At 40.6% G+C, this 16215-nt stretch overlaps 1 protein-coding gene across 2 annotated transcripts in view; it reads left to right on the top strand.

Annotated features, from left to right (window-relative positions):
• Window positions 1–16215, top strand: part of CSMD1 (CUB and Sushi multiple domains 1) — a 1871666-nt gene that overhangs the window by 547622 nt on the left and 1307829 nt on the right. The window lies entirely within an intron of this gene.

The raw sequence follows: 16215 nt of genomic DNA on the forward strand, positions 1-16215 counted from the left end.
AAGGGTTAGCTGGGGTCACCGCTGGGGGGTTGTTGTGACCCAGTTCTAGGAGATCCACTCAGGACAAAACCCGTCCTGACATCTAATGATCACTTGGTGCTGGAGGAAGGGATTCCTCCAACCAGTCCTTTGAATACACGAGGTCAGCCCCACTCTTCTCTGTGCTCCCCCTGGGGCCACAGCCACCAGCCAGGAATGACAAGGTCCTTGGGACTTTGCTGTTCTCCGACAAGCCATTCGATGACATTTTTTGTTAAAGTTTTGTTATCCAAGATTTTTCAAAAATAATAACGAGTCGCTTTTTATTCATACAAGTGATTTCTTTTCCAAGGAGCCAAAGTTTCTAGATTCCGGTCCTGTCTGTGTCTGGTCTAGTTTGTGAGCTTTACCCAAAGCCTGTAGGAGTCTCCACAGGTCTTCTGAGAACACTGAGACATGTAAGGGAGTGTGTTATCCTTGGGACCTTTGAAAAAATACAATGGTGATTTGGAATGACTACCCTTTACACAACTGTTGTATGAGTTTGAAATATATAAAAAGGATGTATACATTTTATTATTTCCATGACATGGAAATTTCCATGACATCAGCAACGCTGATTTCCCTAGAACCTTCTCTTGTGTGCATCCTTTCTGAACTCAGGAAGCCTATGCCGTGTTTCTAGTACACACCAGACTCATCATAAAAAGCTTGGTTTTCAAGTTGTTAGAAGAGTGTCTTCGTTTCTGTGTCAAGATGCATAGATTCTTCTGGTTCTCTGCTCTTTTCCTCCTTTTGGGTAGCTTTGGATCATCGTCTGGGCAGTCGCTCCACAGAGTTAGAGTAGGAGGGTAGGAGACCGTGATGGGACAGGGCCATTATGCCTTGTTAGGGTCAGGAGTTCTAATCTCTCTCTCTCTCTCTCTCTCTCTGTCTCTCCGTCTCTGTTCCCCTGTAAATTTAAATGCCATGGATTCCACCCAACTACTGGATTTGAATTTCAAAGTTGCAGAAGTTGGGTTCACAATCAAGACTGAAATCTCAATCTCAAATTATTCCATGTCAGGTATCCCAGTAAAATACATAAATATGCACATCTTTTTCAGGTCCTTGAATGATTTCCTCACAGTGATTGAGACTGGAGTAAACTCTAGGGAATGATTGCCTAATCCCTTCTCTTGCCAACCAGGACTCCTTTAGGGCCTCACCTCCTCTTTAAGGACCATGAGCATTAAATATCCTAAGCCTCAGATGAGAGAATCAAGCAGAAACCCTGTGAGGTATTCTGAAGTAGCACAGGGCTTATCCACTATCCGAACATGGAAAAGTGGCATATCTGAGGGAAAACAGATTGAAAAGATCTTGACAGAAATATCCTACTAATGGATTTTGCACTAGAAAGACAATTTATGGATCCTTATCACTCAGGTGGAAATGCCATTAACAGCTTAGAAGGGTCCAGAACGCTGGAGTAGAGTACTAACAGTCATATGTAGGAGTGGGAAATGCTGTTACTATTTTAATGTTATTTATAAATGATGCTCTCTCTATTGTCATAATAGAGTAACATCAAGAGGATGTGCTTTCATGCTTTGGGGCCAAATCTGCTTAGATTTTTGTTTCCAGTAGTGTCTTACAGACACTGTAATTATGAAATAACTGTCTCAAAATAACTTGATGCATTGGTAGAAAAAGAGGATCAGTGGAATTAATTCTTGGCAAATTTGTTTAGAATCCGATCTGGGGAAAGTTTATTTTTTTTTCCAGAGGCACTTTGATTAGAGTAGCGCTTGAGGAGAGACTGAGCTCCCTCAGGAGCAAATTTTTATTTAGAGCGATAAGGGATCGCAAGCACTAAGTCAGCATGACCAGATGAGAGCCCGCTCAGGATTCTGGGAACAGGTAACCTACAGAGTGGTGGGGATGTAAGCAGTGGTATGTGCCAACTGAGAGGCTTCTTCTTCTTTTTTTTTTTTTTTGGCATAAACGTCTTAAGAAGGTAAGGTGTAAATGAAAGCAAATGGTGTGGTTTAATTGCTCTCTCTGTAAAATATTAGGCACCGGAACAAGAAATGTGATTTTCGAAAAATTTTCCTCCAAAGCGTTTAACACAGGGTGAGAAACCTGTGCCCTTGTCCTGGGGCCAAGGTGGCTTCCCACTGACCCGAGTAGTCCTGCCCCGGGGTTGGCAGACCAGAGGGGGGCACGCAGGACAGACTTCTTGCACAGAGGCGGGTCTTGTGGAACCAGGACAATCGGCATTGTCAAATAGCTCCATGATTTATTGTATTCCTTTATCCTTTTATTCCCTCTCTGATGGGAGGGGCTCATGGGGTTATTTCATCAAGTGCATTGCACACACCTTGGGATCTCAGAGGGTGGCCGTGGGCCCCAGTGAGCATCCCCCTGTCTTCCTGGAGCTTCTGCTCCTTTGGACGCGTGGGGACTGACCCCAGGCGCACCCAGGGCAGAGGCCACTCCTCTGTGAACTCAGGCCTTCCTCCCGGGTAGCCCACCCCTGTCTCCTTCATCAATGCACACCCAGTCCTTCTGCAATGAAATGAGCCCCACCAAGTCTCAACGCTCTGGTCGAACTTGGATTCTGTAAATTAGGCTATGAAGACCTCTTTATTTTTTGTAATTGCCTGAAGGAATTGGCAAAAGTCCATCTCAGCCACTAGGTATAAAACATTTTGAAGCCGGGGGCGGGGGGGATGTTTCCTCATCCAGTAGAGCTGTGTTTTGTACCTCTACATGGGGCAGTGTGGACACAGGCATAGATCTATATGTACAGGCGCTCGGAGCTGTGGAAAAGCAATGAAACCATAGTTATCAGGATCATTGAACAGTGTATTGTCATTATCAAGAAGGCTACAGGAAATATCACAACATTTTCAAAACATAGCCAAATGTATTAATGTAGGAGAAAAAATATATTAATGTAAGGCAGGTATGATCCTTTAATGGAGCAAAATCGGTCTCTTGCACAGAACTTTCTATAAGAAAGCTAAATATGCTTTAAGTCATCAACTCTGTGTGTTTTCAAGGCTTTCAATTCTTGTTTTTAAGAGCTCTGTGCTCTATATACATGTCAATTTTTACAGATGTGAAAAAAAGCCCTGGAATTTCTGGAGTATGGATGTTGTTTAAAGTAGTTTGGACGTATGCATGTTATCAAATAAATTATGGGGAAAATTTCTGGCTTATTATAGGACAACACACTATTGCGTATGTGTATGTGCCTTCATCTTAGATGTGAAGATATAAATGCATATATCCACTAAGCCTATGAATTTTTATTCCTGAAATGGGTATGAAAAATTATTTCAAAATGACACCAGCAGATCATTTAGTCATTCCTTCTGTGTTATCACATTAAAAAGATTTTATTTATTTATTCATGAGAGACACAGAGCGAGAGAGAGAGACAGAGACACAGGCAGAGGGAGAAGCAGGCTTCATGCAGGGAGCCCGACGTGGGACTCGATCCCGGGCCTCTAGGATGACGCCCTGAACAAAGGCAGACGCTCACCCGCTGAGCCCCCCTGGCATCCCCTGTGTTATCACTTAGGAGGCAGATAACAAGCCACCTCGAATGACTTAAATCCTAGTAAGCGCCAGGGAATAGGCAAAGATGTCTTGACTCATCAGGGAGAGGTGGGTGTCTTACTGAGGAGGCCCTGGCTCTCCTTTGTTAAGGCTGATTGTGCTCCCGGTTCTGTTGTGTGTTTTCCTTGTTAAGTGATTGGAGAGTAAGTGAACATGAAGTGCTTTCTTAGGCCTTTGTAAATGCAGGATTCTACGACATGCTTTGCCTCTAGACGGACTCTTTTTCGGTCTACTAATAATCACTAGTTAGCATTGTTAGAAACTCAGGGTCGGGCTGAGCTAGAGTAATAAAAACCAGATGGCCAGATAACTTTCTTCTTCCTAAGCTAAACCAGGCTCAGGAGATGTGAGGAGAGCGTGTCAAGGGGAGACAGGAGGTGCCGACGTACCACATGTGCGCTCGGAATTATTTAATGTAAAAGCAGGATTTAATTTCTTAACTATGGGATCCCTGGGTGGCGCAGCGGTTTGGCGCCTGCATTTGGCCCAGGGCACGATCCTGAAGACCCGGGATCGAATCCCACATCGGGCTCCCGGTGCATGGAGCCTGCTTCTCCCTCTGCCTATGTCTCTGCCTCTCTCTCTCTCTGTGTGACTATCATAAATAAATAAAAAAACAAAAAAAATAATTTCTTAACTATAAAGCATACAGTCCAGTATGGTACAGTCGTAATCAAGCATGGGAGCTTCTTCAAATACCTTCGGGCTGGGCCAATCATATGACCAACCGAAGAGGCCAGAGAATTTTGAAAATCTTCAAGAAAATATAAGGTATTTAATTCAGTCTTTGACCAAGGAAGATGAAATGAACTGATGGTCCCTGAATTTAAAATCCAACATACGTCTTCAGCAGTGGAATTACACAACAGCTTGCGTGTGGGTATCTACGGTCTCTGCGTTACGATAAAATGTATGACGGGAATTGATACTGTGAGTGGATTTGTGTAGTTTATCTTAATCATTAGAAATAAGTGATATGTTGAGCAGAACCCCAAAATAGGCATTGTTCTGAAAGGCCACGAGGTAAGATGTGACAATAATAGCTAACTTCTTAAGTTGGATTTTATGGTGATTTCTACAGGGTCTCTTTCCAAATGATGACAGAAATTTTCATGTGGTGAAATCTAGGAAGATCCTCCCACTTCAGTGTGGTTGTGCGTGCAGGTGCATACAGGGCGTGCGTGTGCGCACATGTGTGTGGAGTGGGTGGGCATGTTTGTGTATGTACATGTGATAGTATGTGCGGGTGGGCGTGTGGCTGTGTGTGGGTGTAGGTGGATGAGAGAGTGTGTATATGGTGGGTGTATGTGGAGGTGGGTACGTGTGTGCAGGAGTGGAAGGATGAGTGTGTTTGTACGTGTGTGTGCGTGTGTGTGTGATTTCGTCTTTTCAAAGTTTTACCTACTTGCCCCCCCTTCTCTAGACAGTGTGTGGATCCGAGGGCCTTGTGTGACCCCACCGCGCCAAGGGTAGAGGCACCCCCTGGTGCCCGCCTCCTGCTGACCGAGCTGACCTGTAGCCTGTGCGGGTTACAGGAAGGTGGGCAGGACGCCCAGGCCTGCTCGCAGGTGCTCTCCCACGCACTCGGACGTGTCATCAGACAGGTGTCCGGGCTTCCACACGCCGTACTGTGCTGGCACCCAGACCCCTCGGCTCCCGGCCTGTCCTGGCATGAGGGGCTCCTCACTAGGGTGCCGCCCCTCGGGGCTCCACCTGCGAGGGCAGTCAGTCTCCCCGGGCCCTCCTGTGCACCCCGGTTCTATCAGGGACATACCTGTGTTCCAGGTGGCTCCTTGCTCCCACACCGTCCTCACTCCTAGACCAGGAAACCATTACCTACAAGTCCCTAGGGAAGCGATATGATCCCACAGTGTCTCAGATTTCCTGTGGGTGGCCCAAGCTCTGGGCCACTGACAGGTTAAACAATAAACGGGGCTGTCATGCTCTGAGTTTGCAGAGTCTGTGCAGAAGCCCTGAGCTTGATCCTTTGCTCCTTCCTTTCCATGGTAGCTACTTTCTGCAAAGATGAAGGTTCAATGGGAAAAAAGGAGGGTGAAGGGGAGAAAAGAGAGGAACCTGTGGGTGCTTTATCCCGCTGGATGAGTCGCCCTGAGACGACTGAGCACTGGCTTGGAAGGAGGGTGAGCCCAGTTTCCGTGTGGGCTCGGGTGCTGTGCACGGCCGGGCCCCCCTCTCCTCTCCACAAAATACGGAGCTGACAGAGCTGACAGCGAATGTCACTTCATGCTACTTCCTACTTCACAGTTCTGCTCCCATAAGGGATGTGGTCCTACCCCTACCGCCAACCCTGGGCACGTTCCAATGCACGGCCTCCGAACACTTCCAGCAAATAGGTGACTCCAAAGTAGATGCCTGGTGACTGGAAATAAAAAAAAAAAAAAAAAAAGCAAAACAAAACAAAAAAAACAAAAAAAAAAACTATGGGATCCACCGACAATACATTCTGTTCTCTTACTTTTCAACATAAGGATTTGCCACCTGGAAGTCAACCCCAGGTTTTCTGCTGCATTGAGAGGTGCCTGTAAGATTGCTACTTCTATGACAAAATAATTCATTATTTAAAGGCAATTTTATTACCTTATAATTAAATAATCATTTGATAATTTTGAAAGCAGTTTTTCTTCCTCCAAATTTTACTGCATACCTTTTTAACTTGGGGGCTGTGTCTACCTGTCTGAGATCCTGCATTATTATTTTTATTATTATTATTTTTTAGACATTAAAAAGAAATTTAATGATGTCGGAGAACATCACAGATTTCGTATTTTGTTGAATATTCAGTGGCTGCCAAGAACTTTATATCCAGCTCTGTATCCCCTCCATACAATCTGGCAGCTGTGAGACATCTAGGTGGATTACTTTGATTTACTTCCAGAATATTCCAAGTATTTTATTATCCTTCACTTTAGACTAGGACCTCCTTGAAGGCCTAATGTGGGTGCATCTGGAATATGACTTTTAGTAGATGTCCAGGAAATATTTTGAATCAATAAAGATTCGGTCCTCATTACCCAGTATTATACTGCAAACTAAACATACAGTTATGTTCGGGCTCCGAATAAACGTGTAGAGAGACCCAAGTCTTCAAATAGTAATAATCACCACACCATGGATTTTTTTTTTTTTTTTGAAAAGCAGGAAGCCTCATATTTTGTTCCATGGCATGAAAACTATTTGAAGTGCTAGTAATGGGGCCAATACTTGAGCATCATAGAAAGAGATAGATTTCTAAAAATTCTAAGTTATGAGTTAATAGTGTGATTGGCTGCTTTGTGGGGTCTTTACTTCTCAGCTTTGATGCATTCACATAGACCCTGGGTGGCTGGCTGAGACCCTTTCTGAGGAAATTCATTTAGTTGGTAAAACATTGGATACATTAATCTCTTAGGTTGTTGCTGACTCTTAGGGTATGATTCTAATCTCACGCTGCCTGTTAGGCCAAGGTTTTTTATAAGCTATATTATGAGGATATCCACACTAGCATATGGCATGAAATGTGATGTTATCAATTACGGAGTATTAATGTGATTTTGGCAACATTTGGCTTTGCAGGGATTTTCTTTAAAGCAATTACATTCACTGAGAAAAGATTTAAGTTAGTGATCTTTTTTTTTTTTTCCTAATTTACTTAAAGCATTCACTTGACATTTTAACTAAACTGTAGTTTTAAAGATATTTGACATTTTAAAATCACAAACACTATAGATTATGCAGTATGTACAGTGTGTAATTTAGGAGCGAGCGTCTGTTAGATGGAGTCATAACTTGCTCATTAATTTCTGGGAAATAAACTACACTCACACCAGTCATCTGTTTCTATTTAGCTTTTCACTGAATTTGCTTTTTTTTTTTTTTTTCCTTCAGCACTACCATGTCCAATATTCAAGATTGTTTCATTGGTATCAGTGATGCGAATGTCTTGAATGACAGGAGAGTGGAAATATTCTGGATCTATTTCTCCATGCAGGTCATCGTAGTCATTTCTTGAGAGGTGGAAACAGAATAAATTTGTTCAGTTTTGAGACTCCTGTTTCCGCCAGGTGAGGGTGCAGCAAGAATGCCGTTGTGCGGCCACTGGCCTATTCCCTGCTTTCGCCCATGCCCACTCCCCTCCCCCGGGCATGCTCTGTCTTCCCCCAGATGGCTCCATGTGAAATGCAATTACTTTCTTCCAGTTTCAGAAAGTATAGCAAGTGAGATTCTATAGGACACGGGAAACATCACTGGAAAAAGAGAGCGAGAGCGAGAGCGAGGTGTATCTGGACTGCTATTGGCCACACTTTGTCTTTTATGGGAATACAATGGCTTTCTTGTTACTGTTCTCATACCCCATCCCCTTCTTCTTCCTGCAAATGATTCAATTAGGGCACCAGAAAAAAACCAACCAAACCAACCAAACCAACCAAACCAACCAACCAACCAAACAAACAAACAAACAAAAACACAAAAAAAACCCTAATGCTTTGAATGTGAGAAATAGTGTTTTCTCCAGGGCTGACTCTGGCATAGCCTATTGGGGTAGATTCATCTTCTGGGTAAAATGGACCCCCTTCCAGCCCAGCCCCTGGGGTCAGCTGCTGCCCAAGGCAGGCACATGCGGAGGAAAGCCTAGTCTCTTTAGGCAGAATCAGGGCAGAAGAGATGCTGTATGCAGACGGACCCTCTGTATTTGTGGATTGATTTTCATTCCGTCTCAGCGTGGTCCAAATCTGTTATAATCTCAATCCTCTGAAATACCAATGTTCTGCATCACAGCGTGTGAAGAGGTAAGACGTTGAGATGGTAGGTGACTGGCTGTGATAGAAATGCCGATGCAGAAGCTCATCTTATTTTCTTCCTTGCTTGCTTTCAATAACTTAACATTTTATTAATCTCTGGCTCGTTATAGCCAGGATCGAGGTGGCTCACCACCCTGGTGGGCAGCAAGCTAAGAAGGACAAAGGATACAAATAAATGGAATCTGAAATGAGGCCCCTCTACAAATTCATGTGTCACTTTGGAAAGACCAGAAATTTGGCTCTGGGTTGTTTGTTTTGTTTAGTCAACACTGAGGGGAACCCTTGAACAGCTCCATGATTTCCCAGGTGTTAAAGAGAGACCACTTGTCCCCAGAACAGGTATTCGTCGGAGGAAGGTGACTTTAGTCCCCAGGGTCCACGTGGAGATAATATAAGTGATGAAGTAAAGAGTGTTCTCAACGGCAGATTCGGAGAGAGATGGAAGAGTGTGTGTCACTGGCCCTTTCCCGACATCCCTCGCTCACCAGCAGTCCTCAGCTGGTAGAAACCCCGAAATCACATGTAGCTCTTGAATGTTCTTTCTGGTAAACTGGATCCACTCATCCTCTCCCCTTCCCCAAGCAATGTTGGATTCCATTCTCTTGTACTGAAATTTGACTCCGTTCCATTTCAAATTTGAAACCTTCCATGTACACGTTTTGTCTACAACTACGCATGCTCAATGCCTCCAGGCTCTCAAAAGGTGGTCATATAATGTTGTTTTTGGAACTCTTAGCATCTTGCTGCTTTTTATCTGAGCTACGACTGTTTGACGCTGCTCTTACAAAATCACAATAGTTTATAAAACTAGATACAACAACAACAGTAGCAGAAGTTTGTGTTTATATTAGTGTTACTACATAGGGGCACCTGGGTGGCTCAGTCAGTTAAGCGTCCAACTTTGGCTCAAGTCATGACCCCGGGGTCCTGGGATCGAGTCCCATGCTGGGCTCCCTGCTCAGTGGAGAGCCTACTTTCTGTTCTCCCTCTGCCTCTTCCCTCTGCTCTCTCTCTATCTCTCTCTCAAATAAGTAAATAAAATCCTTTAAAATAAGCGCTACCACATTATGTGATGTCTAACCCTATGCAAATAAATATTTAAGATTTCCAAATGGCCTATGACCAAATGAAATGATCCACAACAACTTTTGTTCAATTTAATTTTGGAACCTAATGAGAGAATGTTTGGTTGTTAAATACTGTTTTCTTGGTTTTCATTTATTTATTTATTTATTTATTTATTTATTTATTTATTTACTAGTTTAATTATTTTCATCCGTTAACATTTTCTTGACTGCTTCTCAGGCCCGAACCCTCCAATCTATTGTTTTTATTAAATTCTTTAAGGTAATTCCAGATTTCCCCACAGTGGTGAGAAATAACACAGGGAGATTCTGGGGACTCTACCCAATTCCCACAAAGGTAACCTCTCAAAAGTGACACCGTACAATACTGACACTGAACCGGTGGAGATACAGGCCACTTTGCAGCACCATGGGAATCCCTCATTAATTCCTGGATAGCCCCACACACACTTCCCTTCTGCCCCTACCACCTCCTTCATCGCTGGCCACAAAAAAACCCTCTTCCCGTTTTCCATAATATTGCCACATCAAGTATGTTTTCAAAATGGAATAGTATAGCCTGTAACCTTTAAGGTTTGACTTTATTTTTCCACTACGTGTCATTTTCTGGAGTTTCATCCAGATGGTGCCCGTCAATAGTTCATTTCTCTTTCTCCCTGAATAGCAATACATGATATAGATGTGCCACAGTTGGTGAACCATTTACCTTTGAGTCATGTCCAAGTTTTTATTTCTTTTTTTAAAATTAAAGTAGAGTTGACATGCAATGTTATATTAGTTTCGAGTGTAGAACACAGCGAGTTGACAGGTCTGTTCATCATGCGGTTCTCACCACCAGTGCAGCTCCCATCTGTCACCATACCCGCAATTAACAACCAGGGACTATGTTCCCTATGCTGTGCCTTTATTCCCATGACTTATTCATCCCATAACTTCATCCCCCCCTTTCCCCCCTTCACCCATCTTTCCTCTCCCCTCTCATCTGACAACCACCTGTTTGCTCTCTGATTTATGGGCCTGTTTCTGGTTTTGTTTGTTTTGTTTTTTAGATTCCACATACAAGTGAAATCATATGGTATTTGTCTTTCTCGATCTGACTTACTTTTACTTAGCATTAGACCCTCTAGGTCCATCCACGTTGTCACAAATGACAAGATTTCATCCTTTCTTTATGACTGAGAGTCCATGGCTTGTGTGTGTGGTGTGTGTGCATTTATATCATCCCATTCCACATATACGCAGACACCACACAACCCTCCCATACGTACACATCATCTTCTTTATCCATTCATGTATTGATGGACACTTGAGTGGCTTCCATACCGCAGCCATTGTAACTAATGCTGCAATAAGCATAGTGTCTATTAGTGATTTTGTTTTCTTTGGGTAAATACCCACTGGTGGAATTACTGGACCATGTGGCATTTCTATTTTAACTTTTTTGAGGAATCTCTGCACTGCTTTCCACAGAGGCTGCTCTAATTTACATCCCCACAAATGTACACAAGGGTTGCTTTTCTCCCCATCCTCCACCACCACTTGTTATTTCTTGTCTTCTTGATTCCAGCTGTTCTGACTGGTGTAAGGCAAATTCTCACTGTGGTTTTGATTTGCATTTCCCTGATGATGAGTGATGCCGGGCATCTTTTCGTGTCGGCCATCTGTATGTCATTTTTGGAAAAATGTCTATGTACGTCTTCTGCTCATTTTTTAATTGGATTTTTTTTGGTGTTAAGCTGTGTAAATTCTTTTAATATTTTGCATATTAACTCCCCATGGAATATATGATTGACAAATATTTTCTCCCATTCGGTAGGTCACCTTTTCATTTTGTTGATGGTTTCTTTCACTGTGCAAAAGCTTTTTATCATGGTGCAGTCCTAATAGTTTAATTTTGTTTTTGTTTCCCTTGCCTTAGGAGACATATCTAGAAAAAAAAAATGTTGCTATGGCCCATGTCAGAGAGATTACTGTCAATGTTTTTTTTTTCCTAGGATTTTTATGATTTCGAGTCTCGCATTTAGATCTTTTATCCTTTTAAGTTTATTTTTGTATGTGGCATAGGAAAGTGGTCCAGTTTTATTGTTTTACATGTAGTTGTTCAGTTTTCCCCAACACCATTTATTGAAGAGACTGTCTTTTTCCCAGTGTATATTCTTGCATCCTTTGCTGAAGATTAATTTTCCATATAATTGTGGGGGTATTTCTGTGCTACTTCATTCCATCTATTTATGCATGTATTTTTGTACCAGGACCATGCTGTTTTAGTTACCACAGCTCCCAATTTTTTATTATTAAGAACAAAACTGCTATAGACATTTGTGTGCAGGTTTTATATACCACAAATCTTCATTTCTCTGGGGTAAATGTCTAGGAGAGCAATTGCTTGGTTGTTATATATATGTTTTTTAAGAAATTGTCAAAAAAAAAAAAAGAAAGAAAGAAAGAAAGAAAGAAAGAAAGAAAGAAAGAAAGAAAGAAAGAAACTGTCAAACTATTTTCCAGAGTGGTTGTACCCACTAACGATGTAGGAACAACCCATTTTCTCCACATTCTTTCCAGCTTTTGATATTGTCACTGCTTTTGGTTTCGACCATTCTGCATGTGTGTGCACTGATATTTCTTTGTGGCTTTAATGTGTATTTCCCTAATGACTAGTAATGTTGAGAATCTTTTCATATACGTATTTGCCATCTCTATATCCTTTTAATGAAATGACTCCTCATATCTTTTGACTGTTTTCTGATTGGATTGTTTGTTCCTTCACTGTTGAGTCTTTAATGTTCTTTTTATATCCTAGACAGTTATCCTTTGTCAGATACATTGTTTGCAAATATTTCCTACCAGTGTGTAGTATGTCTTTTTACCCTCTCAGTGGGGTCTTTCACAAAAAAGTTTTTAATTTTTATGAAGTCTGACATGTCAATTTCCTTTATAAATTATGCTTTTGGTGCCCAGTCTAGGAATCCTTCAGTTAGTCATAGATGTTCCTCTATGTTTTTTCTAAAATTTTTATAGTTTTAAATTTATATCTATGATCCATATTGAGTTAATTATTAGATAAAGTTTAGATTTTGGTATAGGCTCATTTTTGTTGTTTTTGCCTGTGGACATCCTTTGTTCCAACATCATTGTCAACATGTCACCTTTACTCCACTGAGTTGCCTTAGCACCTTCGGATCAGTTGGACGTGTTTATGTGGGCCTGTTTTGGGGTTCTCTGTTCTCATCCATTGAGGCATAGATCTGTTAATTTGCCACATGATCTTGACTACTGTATTTATAAAATAAGTCTTGAAAGTGAATAGCCTGAATTATTTTATTTTTTTTTTAAATTATTTAAGCTATTCTATTAGGGCTTGAAGGCTTTCTCCTAAATATACATTTTTTAGTTGAATCTTGCCTGTACTTTCGAAATATCTTGTTGGTATTTAGATAGAAATAAAATTAAACCTGCATAAAAATTTGAAGAGAATTGATATCTTCACAGTATTGAGGTTTCCAATTTGTTAGCATGGTATATTTCTCCATTTATTTAGTTGCTTACTGATTTCTTTCCTCAGCATAGCAGTTTTGAGGGCATAGTTTTCTATCTGTTTTGTTACAGCTAAGCATTTAAAAAATGATTACAAGTGACATTGTAATATTTGATTTTGGTATCCATGTGTTCAATGCTAGTATGCATAAATGCAATCGAATTTTGTATGTTCACTGTGTATCCTTGCTCATTTCAAGTATTAGCTCCAGGAGTTTCCATCTAGACTCCTTGGCATTATCTATGGAGATAATTGTGTCATCTGCAAAGAGGGGGCAATTTTATTTCTTGCATCCTAATCCATATGCATTTGTTTTCTCTTCTTGGCTTACTGCTCTGGCTGGATCTTCCAGCACAATGTTGAATAAAAGTGGTGAGGCCAGACATTTTTGCTTTGTTCTCTCAGTCTTAAGGGAAAGTATCCAGTCTTACACCATCAAATGCCATGTTAGGTGTAGGTTTTTAAGATACCTATTATTAAGCTGGGGAAGTTTTCATCTATTTATATGTTACTGGAAAGTTTTCTCATGATTGGATGTTTACATATGTGCAATTTTTTTTTCTTTTCCTACATAGATTATCATGATCTTGTGATTTTATTCTTTAGGCTGTTGTGATGGCTGATTATACTGATTGATTTTCAGATATTGAACCATTTTTACATTCCTGGAATAAACACCACTTAGTCATGTTGGAGAATCCTTGTTACATTTTGCTTCTGTTTGCTTTTACTCTGTTAAATTTTTTTCTGTTAATTTTTTTTATATCCATATATATGAGAACTATTATTAGTTTGTTGTTTTCTTTTCTTGCAAAGTTTTTGTCTGGTTTTGGTATCAGGGTATCTTATCTTGGGCTGCCACAGTGAAATATCATACACTGGGCAGCTTAAACAGCCGAGCTATATTTTCTCATAGTTCTGGATGTTGATACCTGATATCAGAAATCAGGCTCTGGCGAGGACTCTCCCTGGCTTACAGACACCTGCCTGCTTCTCACCATTGCTCATATGGCTTCTGCTCAGTGAATGCATGTTGGGAGCAGGAGGGGTTGGGGGGGGAGTCTGTTTCTCTTTCTGTTCCACTTATGAAGCCACTAATCCTATCAGATTAGCACCTCAGGCTAGGATCTTATTTTATCTTAATTATCACCTAAAAGCCCTGTCTCTACATACAGTTACATTGAGAGGTAAGGGTTCAATATATGAATTCGGGGGCAATAATTCAGTCCACAGTGTAGGGTAACTGTAGTGTTATAAAATACATAAGGAGGCTGTCCAACTGCTTCTACTTTCTGGAAGAGACTGGAAAATTGAGGTCCATTTTTTCATATGCTTGGTAGATGTCTTAGTGCATTCGGGTGGCTAAGTGTATATAGCAGAATAGCAACACAGATTTACTTCTCACAGTTCTTGAGCCTGGAAAGTCCAAGATCATGGTGCCAGCTGATTGGTGTCTGCTGTGAAGGTGTTCTGTTACGGAGTCAGCACCTTCCTGTTGTCTTGCTCCTCACATGGCAGAAGGGGCGGGGGGATGTTCTGGAATCCTTTTGATAAGGGTGCTAGTCCCATTTATGGGGGCTCTGCCCTCAGGATCTGATTACAAACCAAAGGCCCCACTCTAAAAATCATCACCTTGGGGGTTCGGTTACAACTTAACGACTTTTGGGGAACAAACATTCTGTCTACATCAGGAGATTTCACCTTTAAAACCACTTGGACTTGGAGATGCTTTTAGGGAAGTTTTGATAGTTATAAGGCTGTTCAAATGTTCTATTTTATATTCAGTAAGTTGTGGTGGTTTGTGCTTTTTTAAGGAAGCAGCCTGTTTCATGAAAGTCATTAAACTTATATATGCATTTTCTTTGTAGTTTTCCCTTTTCACTTTATATCTGTGGGGTCTCTGGTAATATTTGCTGTTTTATTCCTGATATTAGGTATTTGTATCTTCTACCTCCCTCACTTTTTGTGTCCGTGTTGCTAGATGTTTGTTGGTTTTGTTGATCTTTTCAAAGAATTAGCTTCTGTTTCACTGTTTTTCTCTTGTGTTCTTCTATTTTAAATTTCTTTGATTTCTCTTATATTATTATTATTTATTTTGTTATTTATTTTATTATTACTATTATTTATTATTATTTACTTATATTAGTTGCCTTCTCTTTGCTTTAGGTTTATTTTACTCTTCCTTTTCTAAGTCCTTCAGATGGGAGTTTGGGTTGCTAATATGAGAGTTCTCCTCTTTTATAATGTGTATTTTTAATACTATTAACTTCCCTCTCTGTACTGCCTAGCTAGATCCTCTAACTTTTGATATCTTGTGTTTTTATCTTCACTCATTTCAATGTATTTTTTCTTCATTTCCCTTAAGAGTTCCTCTTTGATCCACGGATATTTAGAAGTGTGCTGTTTGGTGATTGGTGATGGTCCTGTCATTTTTCTCTTAGGAGTTTCTAGTTTGATTCTGAAACCTACAGCAGCTGGAATTGGGTATTTAACACCATAGACTTACTGGCAAACCGGAATTTCTCTACAAGGGATGAACATTCAGATTTACTGCTTTTGGAATCAGAGATTTCTGTTCAGACTATACTAAATCATGTATCTAGAGATAACCCACTTAATTAGCAAACTTTAGGTAAAATATAAATTAACAAAGCATTTCTTTGACCTTGTGGAAAGCTGTTACTCTAGAAAGCATTATGCATAAAGTCTATATTATTATCCGAGTTCACTCATTCAGACTGCTGACTTTATCATCAGTAAAATTTCTAAATATATCTAAACCTAGTGATAGATGTAAAACACATCTGAGAATCCAAAGGCTTGTCTTGAAAGCCAAACATTAAAATCAATTCATTTGACCTCCGCTAGGGGTAGTAATCGATTTTTGCTTATTATGTTGTGACTAGTATATGTTTTATTTTCAAGAAAGCTAGGATTTATTTGGGTTTGATAATAAGAATCAGCACATTAACTATGAGTTGTGACAACCGACCATCTAATAGTTTAGGAAGACAATAATAAATCAAAGTACATGAAAATCACATTTTTTTTTTCACATAGCATGTATGAGGATGACTTTGCATTAAGCTCCATGTCCCCTGCTTCATGCAATGGTGTATGATGCAATTTCTTTAAATAGAATTTTCTCAAAATTTGTTTAAATACATGGTTACTTAAGCATGTTTAATTTCAATTACCTGGCAACACC

This window comes from Vulpes vulpes, chromosome 7 (genome assembly GCF_048418805.1).
Source record: "Vulpes vulpes isolate BD-2025 chromosome 7, VulVul3, whole genome shotgun sequence".
Taxonomy (NCBI): Eukaryota; Metazoa; Chordata; class Mammalia; order Carnivora; family Canidae; genus Vulpes; species Vulpes vulpes.